At 41.1% G+C, this 15,748-nt stretch overlaps 1 protein-coding gene across 3 annotated transcripts in view; it reads left to right on the top strand.

Annotated features, from left to right (window-relative positions):
- Window positions 1-15,748, top strand: part of RBMS3 (RNA binding motif single stranded interacting protein 3) — a 937,042-nt gene that overhangs the window by 198,089 nt on the left and 723,205 nt on the right. The window lies entirely within an intron of this gene.

The following is a 15,748-nucleotide window of genomic DNA, read 5'->3' as shown; positions in this document are numbered from 1 at the left end:
ATCAAAATAAGGTGACCAAAAAAATTTCAGAAGTGGTGTCTGGCCTGGCAGAATTTATTGGGAAAGTTGATTTTAAAGTTGAAGAATTTAAATCAGAAGTTAATGTCAAGATGAAAGACAATGATTATAAAATTGATGAAGTTGACAATAAAATGCAGAGAATTGAAGATGAGATTGTTATGATACAATTCCGGGCGATGGAATTCGCCATACGGCTTCGGGGAATTCGAGAGGGGGAGAGACAGGATTTGAGACAAGTTTGTTCTGAAGCCTTGGCCAAGATTTTACAAGTTAATCCTGATGTGGTATTTCACAAAATAGATAAAAGCTATAGAGTGAACTCTTGGGTGGCCAGACAAAGACAACTGCCTAGAGATGTGGTCATATATTTTACAGATAGAGGAATTAGAAATGATATCCTGCAAAAATCTTTTCATACTTCTGTACAAGTGGGGGGTTCACGACTTGAAATCTTTAAAGAACTACCTCCTAAAATGTTGAAAGCCAGAAAAGAATTTGGTTTTCTTGTTAAGGAATTGAGAAATTTACAGATACCCTTCCGGTGGGACGCTCCTGCTGGGATAATTTTTAGATATAAGGGAGAAGGATATCGGTTGAATACCGTGGAGAAGGCACAACACTTTTACACTACTATTCTTAAGGAAAGAACACCATCTCCACGTACATCCACAGTTTTGGAGATTAAAGAGAGTGAAGAGAGGCAATTGCAAGAACAGTCTAAGCAGGAATTAGAAGTAGTGCAAGGTGCAGAAGGAGGTTTTCTGAGTGAGCCCTTGCTTGATTCTTCTCCAATTTTGGATTTGATCCAGTTGACTGAAGTTAAAGATCAACGTATAACTAGAGCTCAATCTAAACTACTTAAACAAAAGCAACAACAACAACAGGAAAGACAAGACAAGAAGGCAGTTAAGAGTACTGTACAAGAGAGTGGAGCGATGGGAGGAGCGAGATCGAAGATTTCGGATGATCTTCAAGCATTTTGCTCTGTGCTCCAGAAAGAGGCTGATGACCTTTAAGTGTTTATCTTGGAACGTCAATGGGTTGAATTCAGCACAGAAAAGGAAGAAACTATTTACATATTTGAAACAATTTAATAATGATATAATATGTCTACAAGAAACGCATATTACAACTCAAGATCAAAAATATTTGATAAACTCAAAACTAGGAACACATTTTATATCTTCAACTTTGCAGAAAAAGAATGGTGTGGTTATTTATGTAAATAAAAAGTTAACAGCTAAAGTTATAGAAGCAGATCAAGATGGTAGGTTTGTAGCAATTGAATTGTTTACAGCAAATGGCCAAATTCTTTTGATTGGAATTTATGCTCCCAATCAACAACAGGACTATTTTTACAAGATGTTACATACTAAAATATTGCAATGGGACTATAGATCTATTTTAATTATGGGAGACTGGAACGGAGTAATTGATTCTAAACTAGATAAAAAGAGTTTGGCAAAGTCTAGAATTAGACTACCACAGACTTTTTTTGATATGAAAGAAGATATGGAATTAAAAGATGTTTGGAGAATACATAACCCAAAAGAATTGGATTACACTTTCTTTTCTGATAGACATAGATCCTTTTCTAGGATTGATTTTATCCTGTTGTCAAATGATTTATTTGTTAAGACAAAAAGAACAAAGATTTTTCCAAGAACTTTGACTGACCATAGCCCTGTATGGATAGAAATTGAGATGGATAAGGTTGAGAGACGTTCTTGGAGATTAAATGAGAACTTGTTTAGATATGAAAAAAATACAACAGAACTTAAAAAGCATTTGAAAGAATTTTTTGAAATAAATTTGAATAAAGGTACCCCAATTGAAATTGTTTGGGATGCAAGTAAAGCTTGTATGAGAGGGGTACTTATCTACATGAACTCTAAACATAGACTGTTCCGACAAAAGAAAAGATCTGAATTGGAAATGGAAATAAAGAATAAAGAACAGTTACTTATTAAAAACCCAACAGATGAAAGAATACGAAGTGCTATAAAACTTTTGAAAGACCAATTTCAAATGCTTATGGCGGAACAAGTTGCAACAAATTTACAATATGTGAAGCATAATACATTTTGCAACGCTAACAAACCGGGCAGATGGTTAGCTTACACATTGAGGAAAAAACAAAGTATACGGACTATTGATAGTATTGATATTGGAGGGAAAGAAATTTCTCAACAAAAATTAATTAAAGAAGCTTTTGCGGACTATTATACCAAACTATATGCCAAAGAGGAGGTGCAGAATGGACTTATAGAAAAATATTTAAATGATAAGAGAGTTACAAAAATTACTGATCAACAAAAGGAAAGAATGAATCATCCTATAACAGAGGAGGAGATAATAGCAGCAATCAAACAGTTAAAAACAGCCAAAGCTCCTGGCACGGATGGTTTGACCGCAGTGTATTACAAAACTTTACAAGCTGAAATGGTGGGACAACTTAGAGATTTATTTTGCAATATTCAACAAGGGGGTAAAATACCCCCATCATGGGCAACTGCTTATATATCTTTGATACCAAAAGAACAAGTTGGTCCTAAAAAACCAGAGAATTATAGACCAATATCTCTTTTGAATACAGACTATAAAATCTATGCGAAAGTATTAGCCAACAGGTTGATGCCAGTAATTCAAAAGGTGATTCATGAGGATCAAGCGGGATTTATTGAGGGCAGATATATGAAGGATAATGTAAGGCAAGTAATAGATTTATTGGAATATCTTGATAGGAATAAACAGACTCCTGCAGTGCTGGTTTTTTTGGATGCAGAGAAGGCCTTTGATAGAGTGGATTGGAATTTTCTACTAAAGACTTTAAAAAAGATGGACTTTGGGGACCAATTTATACAGGCGATTTCAGCAATTTATTAAGAGCAAAAGGCACAGATTATTATTAATGGAAGTCTGACGACAGAGTTTAAAATTGAAAAAGGAACAAGACAGGGATGTCCGTTATCCCCACTCTTATTTATTTTAACATTGGAAGTCTTGCTAAATACAATACGGGACTCTAAAATTTTGAAAGGCATAATGATAAGGCAAGAGGATTATAGAATAAAGGCATTTGCAGATGATCTGGTTGTTACCCTATCACAACCAATGGAATCAACAATCCTGATGAAGGACATTATACAAGACTATGGTAGAGTTTCAGGTTTTAGACTGAATTCAAAAAAGACTAAAATGATAGTTAAAAATATGACACAAGATCGCAAATATGAGCTTGAAAGGAGGGCAGGTTTTGAAATTGTACCTAAGGTAAAATATCTTGGAGTTCAGGTTGCAGAATCAAACATGAAATTGTTTCAAAATAATTATGAGGTGTTGTGGCGAGAGGTTCAGAAAGACATGGAGACTTGGAAAAAGCTGCAACTGTCTCTACTTGGAAGAATAGCAGCAGTTAAGATGAACATTTTGCCAAGATTTCTGTTTTTGTTTCAAATGATTCCGGTGCTTAAAAGTGATAAACAACTGAAAGTTTGGCAGTCTGGTGTGAATAAGTTTGTCTGGAACGAGAAGAAGCCGAGAGTGAAATTGAAAATTATGCAAGATGTTCCAGAAAGAGGAGGCCTTAAACTCCCAAACCTACAGTTATATTATGATGCAGCAGCCTTAACTTTAACAAGTGATTGGTTTGGAAGTAAAAAGACCGGAATATTGAATGCAGAAAGTTTTGATCTTGAATTTGGATGGCATGCTTATTTATTTTATGACGACAAAGTAGATAAAGTATTTAAAAGTCATATACTTAGAGATTCTTTGATGAGAGTCTGGAAGAAGCACCGACTCAAATGGGATTATAAAATACCGCTATGGCTGGATCTTGGTCATACTTTGTGGAATACAAATATAATGTCACTCGGGGGGTTTTTATATAAAGAGGTTCTTTTTACAGATGCGGGCAGATGGCAGCTGAAGACATTGCAGACACTGTTGGACGAAGGGATTAATTTAACTTGGTTACAATATAATCAATTACAAATGAGATGGAAAGAGGACCAAAAAACTGGTATTATGTTGCATGAGGAAGAATTGGTTAGACATATAAGAGAGAAAGGTCCAATGCATATTAAAAGGCTTTATAATGTTTTGTTAGAAAGAGATTCAGAAACGGAATTAGTTAAAGATTGTATGATTAAGTGGGCACAGAATTTTAAAGAACCAGTGATGCTGGAAACTTGGGAAAAAATTTGGGTTCAGAATATCAAATTTACACAGTCGCAAAACCTGAGAGAAAATTTTTATAAAATGTTTTATAGATGGCATTTAGATCCTAAAAAGTTGTCATGTATGTACCCTAATGTTCAGCCAAAATGTTGGAGATGTGAATGTTTAGATGCTACGTATTATCATGTTTGGTGGACCTGTAGGAAAGTTAGGGCTTTTTGGATAAAAATTTGGTGGGTCATACAGAATGTTTTGAAGAAAAAAATTCAATTTTCTCCACAGTTGTTTTTATTGGGTATAGTTAAGGGTTTTACACGGGGTGAAATAAAACTGATATTGTATATGATAACAGCAGCAAGATTGTTGATAGGTAAATATTGGAAGAATGAAGCTTTGCCCACTATCGAAGAATGGACTTTGAAGATGGCTAGTTTTGCAGAGATGGCGAAGATTTCAGCATATTTAAAAGACTGTCCACAAGAGATTTATGAATGGGAATGGAAAAGGTGGATAGAATATGTTCAGAACAAATACCAAACTAGAAAGTATCAAATAGCTTTTATTTGAAAATAATGTATTAGAAAAATTTTAATGTAAAGAGACTAAGAGGAAAAATTACACAGGGGGAGGGATGGGTTCAAGCTTATATATTAGAGTTATTAGTTCTGAGTACATAATAGGGAAGTCTGGGGGGGGAGGGTTAGGGAGGGTTAGGGAGGATGGGAAGTTTGGGGAGGGAGGTGGGGGGTGAAAAAAGGGGTGAAAATGTAATTGTAAAACTTTTGCAATAAAAAAAAAAAGACTCACAACAGAGTTCTATAACACCAAGCTAAAATTTGGGGCTAGCATGGCTGAGCACCTGGGAAAGTTGAAGGCACTCAGGGCAGAGCTGGTGCTCAGGGACTACCCCGTGACTGAGGCCAACCTGATCGCTGTCATTCTGGCATCCCTGGACAAAAGTTGGGGCAATTTTATTGTCTCACTAGAGGGAACCAGAAAGGAAGCCATGACTCTGTCCTACCTCACAGGGAGGCTCAATGAGGAAGACAGGAGGCGTAGAGATGCGGGAGAGTACACCAGGGCCACAACTCATCGCATCAACAGAAGGCACCAGAGTTCAGAACAGGTTAATGCTCTACCCAAGTGTTTCATCTGTGGCTCTGAGGAGCATCTGAAGAAGGACTGCCCCCATTACCAGCAAGGACCTAAGCGTGGTTCCAATCAAGGAAGGGGCAGGGGGCAGAGAAGGAGGCCTGGCGGGGGCAAAGGTGGTGCTAAGGGCAATTTTGTGAATACTAGCTATTTCACCCCCGCCACAAAGGCTGATGGCCCTACTGGCCTCTGGTTACTGGACTCTGGGGCTTCATCTCACATTGCTAACTTGAGGCAAGGCTTTAAGAGGTTAAGGAGAATTAACTCCTCTGTTAAGGTTGCAAATGGTAACAATGCTTTCGTTGTTGGGGAGGGCACTGTCTCTGTACCAGGGCTGGGCAATGTCGAAGGTGTATTACACACTCTCTCTATAGCCAATAACCTGTTAAGCATAACCAAGCTATGTGATGATGGCAGGGTGGAGGTATTGTTTTGCAAAGGGGGAGGTCATGTCACTCGAGACAAAAGGGTCATTGGGAATGTTACCATTATAAATGGTTTGCCATATTTCTCCCCCGAGTACCCAGCCACAGGAGACAGCTCACAGGGTGCCACCCCAGAAGGGGCCTGTGCGCAGAGAGAGAGAAAGGCTCCACAGCCAGCTCCCAGGCTGTCAAAGATGCACAAGACTGAGGCAGTTGTGCCCACGCCGCCTCAACCAGTACCACGGCCCTCCAAGGCCAATGTGGGCAAGAAACCCGAGCCTCAGCAGGCACCTAAGGCAGGTAAGCCCAAAGAAGGGCCTAAGGTGCCAGCACCGCCCAAGGCAACCAGAGCCAAGGGGATGTCAGTGGGAAAGCCGCTGCATACTAAATGTGCTCACCTCTTACATCAGAGATTAGGCCATGCGAGCTTCCCAGTGGTTAAAAAGATGGGGGAATTCGCTGAGGGGATTCATCTCCAAGATTGTGAGGTGCTTCTGGACTGTGCCATCTGTAAGAGGGCAAAAAGAAAGGCCGCCCCAATACCTAAGGTATCACTGCGTAAAACTCAATACCCATATCAATTAATACATGTTGATTTGGTTGGGCCATTTACACCGTCCCTAGGAAAAAGGCAGTATTTCCTCACTGCCTTCGATGATTTCTCGAGGTATGGCCATGTGTATACCCTCACAGAAAAGTCTGAAGCCTTTGATGCCATAAAATCTTTGTACAACTATGTGGAAACTCAGTACAAGACAAAGATCGCGCAGCTGCAGAGCGACCGTGGGGCTGAGTTCATGTCCTGAAAATTCCAGGACTGGATAAGGCACAAGGGCATACACCATTTTCGTACAGCGCCTTTTACACCTGTGTAGAATGGTCTGTCAGAAAAACGCAATGGCATTCTGCAGATCATGGTGCGCAGCCTGATTGCGGATGCTGGGGTTGCGGAATCGTACTGGGCGGAGGCGGTACACTATGCCAACTACACCCTGAACTGCACCTGGAGCAGCGTTGTGAACCAGACCCCATATTTTCTGGTCCACGGTAGGAAGCCAAATTTGGGACACTTGCGTGTGTTTGGCTCCTACGCTTGGGTGCACATCCCCAAGCAGCTGCGAAAGAAGGGGAGATCCGTCTCCCAGAGACTGAGGTTCTTGGGCTATGCCCCTGGCTCCAAGGCCTACCGATTCCTGGGAGAAGGGGGCAGGATTGTGACCTCCCAATCTGCCTCCTTCGAAGAAGACTCCAATTGGACCCAGATCCACTCAAATGATCTGGGTCCATACATTAACCGGCCCAGCAAAGCTGCACCAACCATGACACCGCCTGAGACAACCACAGACCCTGCCACCGACGAGAGTGAGGAACAGGACGAAGAGGTCAGCCTACCTGGTCCAGATGAGGAGGATGAGCCGTCCAGTCCTGAGGGGGAAGACACGCCTTCTTCACCTGACTCTTCGCCTCCAGCGACGCTCCAGAGGCCCATGATGCCCAATGCCTGGGACCGAGGGCCTCCACATCCCGGTCGTGAACAGCCAGTTGGCGAGGAACCTGCAGAGGAAAAGGGTGGTGAGTGGCAGGAGGTCAGAAGGTCAAAGCGGTCCAACAAGGGGGTCCCACCTAAGAGAATTGACATTGGGCACATTGCATCCGTCAACAGCGTCGTGGTCACCCCAAAGACATTCTCTGACATCCAGGAGCTGCCCGTCAAAGAACAGGAGAAGTGGCAGCTCGCGATGGAACAGGAGATGGAGAGCCTGAGAAAACTGAAGGTCTTCACCCCCGGGCAACCACCCAAGGAGAAGAAGGTCATTGGCACAAGGTGGGTTTTCAAGGCCAAACCACTTGCCAATGTCCGCTACCTGTACAAGGCCCGCTTGGTAGCACAGGGGTTCGCCCAATGCTACATGGAGACCTACTCTCCAACTGTCCGGGCAGAAAGTGTCAAGGCCACCCTCGTAACTGCAGCCACTCTGGGGAAGGAAGTCTACCAATTTGACATCCAGATGGCCTACCTCCATGCCAACTTGGACCGGCAGATCTACGTGAGGGCCCCTCCTGGTTACCAGCAGGAGGGGGGAAACACATGGCTACTCCAAAAGGGATTATATGGCCTCAAGCAGTCGGGGAAACTCTGGTACGACTGCCTCAAAAAGGGTTTAGAGCGAATTGGCTTCAGGGCATCTCATGCAGATGAGTGCGTTTTTACACATGACACCAAAGGTGATACAGAACGGGTGTTGGTTTACGTGGATGACCTCCTATACGTAGGACCTGGCAAGGATAGGTGTGACGAATTTGCCAAGGCCCTGGGAGAAAAGTTTACCCTGAAGTCCTTGGGGCGGGTTGACAGGTACCTGGGAGTACATATCTTGGCCACTAAAAAGGGATTTGCATTATCCCAGAAAGAAAAAATTGAGGAATTGTTGGCCAAATGTAAAATGGCGGAGTCTAACCCAACGCGTAGCCCCATGCAAAGTGATTACTACGGTCACAATCACAAAGACAGCCCTGACTTCACAGACAACAAATTATATAGATCTGTGATTGGCTCCTTGCTATACATTAGCAATTGGAGCAGGCCTGACATAGCTTTAGCTGTAAATCTATTGTCCAGGCACGTGAAAAACCCAAAGGAATTCCACTGGAATGCTGTCAAGAGGGTATTTAGGTACCTCAGGGGCACGGCTGATGCCCTCCTTATGCTGGAGCCAGAGAAGGGGAAGCCAGCCCAGCTCTCCACTTACTCGGACGCAGACTAGGCTGGTGACACCAAGATTAGACAGAGCACCTCTGGTTTCCTCATACTGCTAAATGGCTGTCCTATCCATTGTCATGTTAGGCAGCAAAAATTTGTTTCTTGCTCCACGGCTGAGGCAGAATATGCCAGCCTATCGGACACTGCAAATGACTTAATTTGGTTCAATGCTCTGGTAACAAGCATCTGGGCACCTCCTACTCTGCCCATCCAAATTCAGGAAGACAATACGGCCGCAATTGGGATCTCCGGGGCATAGGCGGTGGGCTCTAGGTCCCGCCACATAGACATCCATTACAAGAATGTCAGGCAGCTTGCTAGAATGGGGTTTGTACAAATCAAACATTGTAACACTACCGACCAGTTAGCTGACCTGTTTACAAAACCTGTGCCTATTGACCAACACAACCTTCTGTGTAAGCGTTTGTGTTTGATCCTGTAAACGATGCATCTGTATGTCTATGACACCTGCTCACCCTCTCACACACATTCACCGTCACCTGTCATTGGCTGGCAAGAAGGGGAATTGTTAGGTGTTTTGTGCCAGCCATGGCAGTCTCTTCAAAGGCCACCAGATGGGGGCAAAGAGGCACCTTTGATCCCACTGGTGGGTCAAGGGGCTCCGGCCCCTGCAGCCCCATTGGGGAAAGTTAATGGCCCTCCGGCCCCCTCACACACCTTGTAAGGGAGGGGCCAGGGGCCCCTATAAGAACCCCTGCACAGGGGCTGCTCTTCCCTTCTCCCCTTTTTTTGCCCTTTTTACCCTTTTTTTTTTTTGCCCCTTTTTACCCTTTCCCTTTTGCCTGCTCTTGTTCTAGTCTCCTATGGGACTGACCCATGGGCTCAATCCAGGCATGGATGCCTCCATGCCTGGGATCTTATTTCACTTTTACTTCTAAATAAAGACTTAATTTGATTGCATCCTTGCGTGCTGACCTTTTCTTGGAAGCGCCCTCAATGAACCATCATTCTTTGTGTGATCCCTCACAATCACACTGCAGCCTTTTGAGACTGCATGCAGATACCTTTGCTCTACGTCACTTTAACTTCTAACCTTGGGGGTGGGGGTGGAGAGGATGCATGACTTGGAAAACCATCGCATAGCAGAGATTCGGGTGGTCCTATAAAAAAAACAGCTTTGGGGAGCAACATGCATGAATGAACAATTCATGAAGTAGAAATAGGGAGAAAACAAAATCATTTGCGAGTTTCTGAGAAGCCAAATGTTTGACTACTTTCAATGCCCAATTGCTGGAATTCAGTTGCAATTATATGAATGCCTGAAGTTTATCCTATATTTAGATGTATATTTTTCTATATGCATAGTAAGATTTATGTTATGTTATACTATAACAAATCTGACTTTATAATCCACTGAGATAGCTATCTTTCCATGTCATACTTCTGTCAGCAAATAACCATGCATAGTTAAATTTTGCTAGTTTTGTCTCTCCCTGGAGATAATTTTTTTTGTAACTTCATGAGCCTTTGCATTTGGATAATTCTGGTAAAAATTTATGATATCAATAATGCCTTCTTCATTTGCCAGACACATAGGAATAATCAATTAAGGGAAGAGGAGAAAAAGGATCCATAGAAGAGAGAAAACAGTTCTAGACAGCCCAACCCCACTTCCCCGAGAGGATGCCCGGCTGACTTACCTCTTCCCAAAGCAGCTGCTGCTGTGCTTGCTGTCCTTGGTCAGGTTGCTCATGGTGTGTACGGGAAGGCAAAGTGTGTGGGTCAGAGGCAGGCCCACTCTCTCTCCATGCAGGGAGACCTGGCTTTGTAACCAAAGCATCCTCTGCGATAGGATGGAAGACCACTAAGAGAGTTCAGAAGGAGGAGACAAGGGTTTGGCAAAAGGGCAGCAAGGCTGCCGATGGCCAAATGCTTTAGGCAGGACCTCCCTCAAACCCTCCAATCCTCTCATTATAATCTTCCTTCCTTCCTTCCTTCCTTCCTTCCTTCCTTCCTTCCTTCCTTCCTTCCTTCCTTCCTTCCTTCTTTTTCTCCTTTTCTCCTTTTTCCTTCCTCTTACCTTTCCTTTCTTCTTCTTTCCCCTCTTTCTTTTTCCTTCCTTGCTCTCTCCCCATCTTCTCATCTTTTTTGGGGGGGGTGTCTTTCCTTTTTCCTTTTCTCCTTTCCTGTCTCTTCTTGGATGCTCAAATGCAAATGGGGAAACATTTCTCCTTTTGTTTTGTTTTGCTTAGACCTCTGCCAGTGAAAACAGAGTTCAGGGGGGACCGCCCGTGCCCCCCTGGGCCCCATTTTTGGTCACAATGGCCTCCTGCAGCCCTCTGCCAGTGAAAATGGAGCTCGGAGGTTGCATGAGGCCCCCCAGGACCCTGTTTTCAGCTGTGATGGCCTCCTGCAGCCCTTTGCCAGCAAAAACAGAGCTCAGGATGGCCACGCACATGCTGAATAGTAGTGGAGGTTAAAGATTGTCCCATTCTGTCAGCTACGGTGAGTTGGCCGCTGTGAGTTGGCATGACGATTTGACTGTGGCCAGTTGGCTGCAGTGAGTTGGCCATAGCAAATTGTCCCATTCTGTGCTGCAATAGGAAAATACTAGATATCATAGGCTAGTTGCTTAGGATCATTAGAGAAATCAGCAAGCTAGGGCTAGGGGACTGAAGAAGAACCCTCCACAAGCAAGGATAGTAACTTTACCTCCAAATACGGTAAATTCACAAAACATCATTTTATATTTGGCATATAGGACTGATGTACAGTTTCTACATTTGAGAAAATAGTCCTATAAATACATTGGAACCTATACTTACCACTTAGTGAAGTTCAATTCCAAAAGTACCAGATTTGTCCTCTCTCATTTCCCAATATGAACATAAGTAAAGAAAAGTTAACACAGTAACCACATCTGTTATTGTCATATAAGCTAAATTTACCAATATCGAACATAGCATTTAGAGGGAGATAGCCAATGTTGAATGCAAATTTGCACAGGATAAAGATCAGCAAAGTCTCCACATACATAATTTAGCTTGACACTACTGGAATTTAGAATGGAAGAACTAATCCTCCCAATCCTCCTAAATAGAATGATTTGTGGTCTCTTATCTAGAGAACAGCTGTAATGTCTCTAGGTCAGGGGTGGGTTCTAAATTTTTTTACTACTGGTTCTGTGGGCATGGCTTATTTTGTGGGCATGGCTTGATGGTCATGTGACAATTATTTAGGATTTGGCAGAGGTACTGGTCTACCAGGCTTTTAACTGCTTGCAGAGCTATACCGATCTACCCATTTATTTTTTGCAGGCACTGGTCTACCCATTTATTTTTTGCAGGCATTGGTGTACTCATTTGTTTTCTTTTAACACTGATCAGCTGTAGAGCGGACCTTTGAAGCCCCACAGCAAGAGTTTAAACAGGTTTTTTCCCTCTAGCCATCAGCAGGGACTCAGGAGGCAGCAATAGATTGGGGGTGGGGCCAAATAAAAGGTAAGAATAACACGGGGGTGGGGCGGGAAGGGCAGGGGGCAGAACTGGTTCGGTGACATCATATTGTCACCACTACAGGCTCGTGAGAACCGGGCCGAACCAGGAGGAACCCACCACTGCTCTAGAGCAGTTAAAGGTCTATAAAAATTCAAATCCAGTTTCGGACTAGGCCTGATCTTTTGCAGCAGACTTACCAGTTGGGGAATGGGAGCAGAAAGATTCAGATGCAATTTCATCCATGATTCATAAATAATGTCCTATGGTGGTTCCCAAAAAGAGCAAGTATCATGATCCAATAGCCTGGTCTGCTTCACATTTCTCATACTTCAGATATCTGGCTTCCCCCATTCAAGCATTGGGAGATTAGCTGATGTTAGCATGGATTAGCATCATGGTATGTGTATGTTTTTTTTTTAAATAATATTTTATGTTTTAACTAACTATGTTTTATAGTTTTTTATTTTATATGTTTTTTCTAAAAAAAACTTTGATTGGGAATCACCCAGAGTTGGCTGAAAGATGAATAGCTATATACAGTAAATGATATATATACAATACAGTGGTGAGATATGAAAAATTATGACATTGTTTCACTTGTTGAGTCATAAGAAGCACGGCTTTTTCTCTTTTGCTTTCATTGCTGATGTAAGGGCTTGAAAGACACATGTATGAGAACATAAAGGAGTTGCCTAGGTTGACCCTGTAGCTTTTTGGTATCAGACAGATGCATTCAGAATGACAACTGAGACTTTAGGCAATTAGTCTCTCTCATATCTTTGTGTTGGTGGAATGGATATATAAAATAGTTCAATTTACTGAGTTTATGTGTTTCCATAACAAGTCTTGAAGGGAAAGTGAGTTTAACCTCTGCAGGTTAGATGCATAGATAGTCTTTTTTAGTTAAGGTTTACTCCATTAATAACCATTTTCTTCAACTACCGTAGTTTTTGGACTATAAGATGCTCCATACAATAAGACACTCTGGACTATAAGATGTACATTAGCTTTAGAGGAAGAAAACAAGAAAAAGAAAATCTGCCTGTTTGCCATGGCCCATTTGCCACGGCTGCGGCCCGATCACTGCAATCACTAGCAAACAGGAGGCAGCAAACGGGTGGCATCGATAGGCAGAGATCAGTGGTGGCGGCAATCCCTGCCACCTAGAACAGCTGATTGGCACGGGACCAACCTCCCTGCCCCCCGCCGCAATATTCACTCTATAAGACACACAGACATTTCCATCCACTTTTTTGAAGGGGGGAAAATGCGTCTTATTATCCTATGTTGTGGGGAAAGAGTCAATTTATATTTTCATGTTTTATTCAATCATTTTATTACAAAGGCTTCAACTGTGCAAGGTTGTGTTATAGCATTAAGTTATAGGATGATGAAATCAGGTTGTTTTTTTTGATTTATTGAAATTCACTAAAAACAATTATTTTGGTAAGTGTACTTACAGTTTTGAATCTGTGAAGAAAGAAAATATTGTGTTTAAAAAAACAACTGGAGGTTTTCCTTAATCAGTGATAAATATTTGATACCTTTTTTAAAAGTTACTGTACATTTACTATGCATATATGTAAACTCATTATCCAGTCAAAACTTGGCAGTTTGCCTTTCATTAAAGCAAGAATTCTAACTAAACTTCAAGTCAGATTGGTAGCTGAAGATAAAAGTAACAGCTTAATTTTGTAAGAAGCGATGAAAATAGTTTAAATGAAAAACAGTTGAAAGGGTTTTGTTTTTGTTTTTGCCCTATGAAAATGATTGAACTCTAAGGAATTATTGATTACTTGATACTTGCTTGATGATTATAAGGTCCATAGCAAGAATAATTTAGCAGGATATTTTGTTCTTCTACTGTTGGCTGCTTTTAGTAACCAGATGATGGTTAAAAGACTTTTTAGTATACCTACAAAGTAGCAGAAAAGAATGTTTATTGATTCACTGAAGATATTAACTTCCTAGAGGAAGAAGCTGGTCGTGCACTCTGTGGAGTTCCTTGTCCTGGCAGTATAAATAGATTTTGTCCAAGGGGGAGAGGGAATGGGAAATCTGCATTAAAGGCACCCTTATTTTTCTAGTTCATTCCCAAGATGCTTTAAAAAATTATGTTAGATTCTTTCTCTTTGTTTCAGCTGTTTATTGTTTTAGCCTGAGAAACTTTGGGAAATCACAGTAGAAGGTTTCTACAGTAAAATAATATTTCCATGAAAATATGTATTAAATATCAATATAATATATTATATAACTCACTATTTAAAGCTTATTTTAATTTCCTGAGCTACATTTAATCTTTTTCATACAGGAACTGCTTCAGCACAGACATCTGTTTTAATATAGTTTATATCTCCGGGAAAAAAAAGTGCATATAATTACGGTGCCATATAAATTTTTGTCTGTTGCATGACAACAAAATTTTTAATTATACCTGGTTAAATTTTCTGCATTGATTTTTGTATAATTGTGATTAGAATTTTGAAGAAATATTATTACCATTTTAGGTCCCATGGTTTTAATCTTGTTGATTTTTATATTATGGTCAGATATAAAATATGGTTGGGACACTTTAGGGATGAATTGTGTTTGCAAATTTTTATTTTGGCATCTTTGTCTATATATAAGATAGGTAAGATAACCTTTATTGTCATTTTTTTCTGTGAACACACTGGCACACATTAAAAAATGAAATTGTGATGCCTGCTTTCAAAAGAAAATATCATTGTACATTTAATAATCCATTAGGAATATTGCATCTATTTTGTATTTTTAGTATCAATACAAAAGTTCTTATCAAAGAAGATAAAATGAGTTTAATTTCATGGGGCATTAGAGCTGCCTCAGATGTTCCTATTTCTTGCAAAGTCATAATGGTCACCACTGAATTTATGATTATGTGAGAGTGAATCAAAGTTTATGAACACTGGCTGCAACAAATCTCATGGTTTCAAAAAATGTTTTCCAGGATGTAGTGATGGAATCTACTTCTGACAATAATAATTATTTCCTGGGTCACCTATTATAATTGCTGCATGCTTATTTCTCAAGAATTCATGAATAAGTTTTTCAGATCAGAATCAGACCTTGGATTGCCCTCTTTGAAAAACATGAAACTATCAAGCAGCTAAAACTCATTGTGTTGGCTTTACAGTTTCATATTTAGTATCTTTGAAATTGAGATACCAATGCAAATTAGAAATGACATTTGATTTATTTCTAATTCAGATAGGCTTAACAAAATTGTTAAAGGGTTGGAACTCAGTATATGTCAGTTCTCTTTGGAGTTTCTCTGAGGCATCCTATAAAAGAACAGATGGATTAGAATGCTTTAGATTCTCTTTGGCAGGTACTATTACCAAATGTTAACACTATTCTCCATTGTTGGTGGAGACAGCAGCCAGTGTGGGTAGTTCGCCCAATCAGCTGAAGGACTGAGTCAGCCAATAACATTAAAGCCCGCCCTTGTTGCTGGGCAGGTCCAGCTTTTGACTCAGTCCCTTCAGTTGAATGGGCGTGTGGGTTTCTGGCTCTGTCTTCTACTCCCTTTTTCTTATTGCTAAAAATAGTGTTTTTTGCTGGTTTTTGACTTCGGATTGCTTGACTTCGATTGTGTTTGGTGTGCTGGCTATTTGGACGTTGGATTGCTCGACTATGGCTTTTCTGTCTTCCCCGTAACTTGGCTGACTTTGGACTGGTTTTCTTCGACATTGTGAGTGATCTCTGCCCCTTTTACTGACTTTGGTGAT

Source organism: Pantherophis guttatus, chromosome 4 (assembly GCF_059756535.1).
Source record: "Pantherophis guttatus breed Tessera chromosome 4, ASM5975653v1, whole genome shotgun sequence".
Classification (NCBI taxonomy): Eukaryota; Metazoa; Chordata; class Lepidosauria; order Squamata; family Colubridae; genus Pantherophis; species Pantherophis guttatus.
Note: the sequence above shows the minus strand (reverse complement) of the source record. Positions and strands in the feature narration are given on the sequence as shown.